The following is a 1,610-nucleotide window of genomic DNA, read 5'->3' on the forward strand; positions in this document are numbered from 1 at the left end:
TGAGCGTAGCAGCTGTTAATGGTCTTAAGATGCAGGGAAATGCCAACCCGGGTCGCTCGGACCAAGGTGCTGTCCCTCCAAGCCGCCCAGCCCCACTGGCCGCCACGGCTCACTCGGGGCTCTGCCTCTCAGTTGATGACCGGGGCAGAGCCGGGCAGTCCATGGGGTGCTAGCTTGGCCGGGGCCACTGGATCAGAGCTGCACAGCCTATCCCTGCACCCTGCTCCGCCTGGACACCTCACCTGCCTCCAGCAGATATCATACCCCCATCCTGGGGGACTAGAGACCATGTACAAGGGCCTTTTTTTTTCTTTTTTTTTGAGATGGAGCCTCGCTCTGTCGCCCGGGCTGGAGTGCAGTGGCTGGATCTCAGCTCACTGCAAGCTCCGCCTCCCGGGTTTACGCCATTCTCCTGCCTTAGCCTCCCGAGTAGCTGGGACTACAGGCGGCCGCCACCTCGCCTGGCTAGCTTTTTGTATTTTTCAGTAGAGACGGGGTTTCACCGTGTTAGCCAGGGTGGTCTCGAACTCCTGACCTCGTGATCCGCCCGTCTCGGCCTCCCAAAGTGCTGGGATTACAGGCTTGAGCCACCACGCCCGGCCTTTTTTTTTTCTTAAGAGACAAGGGTCTTGCTATGTTGCCCAGGCTGGTCTTGAACTCCTGGGCTCAAGTGATCCTCCTGCCTCAGCCTCCCAAGCAGTTGGGATTACAGGCGTGAGCCATTGCGCCCGACTCAAGTGATGTTTTTTTTTCAAAGTCCTGATACCTCAAGTTAATGTCTGCCTCTTCTCCCTCACTTTAGCCTGCAGCCCAGGTGGTGACAGCAGGAGCTTCCTGAGAAGGTCCTGGGTTCCTGGCACCCCCTCCCCAGCTGCTATGACTTCCCCTAGTGGCTGCTCTGCAAAGGCTTGGTCGTTGGACTCCCTGCCCCCCTGCAAGGAGATTCCCATTCACGGTGTCCCCCAGGGCCTGGCTGTCTGAGGTCACAGAGCCTCAGGCTGTAGTGGCCTTGTCCATCCTGTTTCCAGGTGTGTGGCTGGCCCAGCCTGACCCCAGTGCCCTGGTGAGGGGTGGAGTGGGTGACTGGGCTTCCAGGTGCCCAGCATGAGGCTGGCACGGGTTGGACCAGGGGAAAGACCCAGATTCTGCTCCAAGGGGTCTTCCCGCTGCCTGACTCCCACCAGGAGCCTGGCTAGGCCTTGCAACCCCTTGACCGGGTAGAGTTGTGGGCACTTGGGAGAGGCCTCAGCATGGCAGGCATCCCTAGCCAAAGCCCTGAGCAGGTCTCCCATCCAAGCAAGACTGGAAAGGAGGCAAGCCGTGCAGTTTGGGTCCTGAAGCGGAGGACACTCAGGGACGCTGGGTCTGCTGGGCAGGGAGGGAGCCCTGTTCCTCCTCAGACCTAGGGCTCTGGCACAGCCCACCCACTGTGGGGGCTGGGGCCCCGCTCTGTGGCTCCAGGAAGCCCAGTGTAAGGGCAGAAGAGGAGGCGGGGCGGGGCATGTGCAGATGCCTCGCATGGGTGCCCATCCCCCCAGGCTTCCTGCAGAGCCCATGACTGGAGCCCTCCAGCAGCTGGCACCACCCTCGACATCCCTGCATTTATTTGT

Source organism: Rhinopithecus roxellana, chromosome 20, assembly GCF_007565055.1.
Source record: "Rhinopithecus roxellana isolate Shanxi Qingling chromosome 20, ASM756505v1, whole genome shotgun sequence".
NCBI classification, from domain to species: Eukaryota; Metazoa; Chordata; class Mammalia; order Primates; family Cercopithecidae; genus Rhinopithecus; species Rhinopithecus roxellana.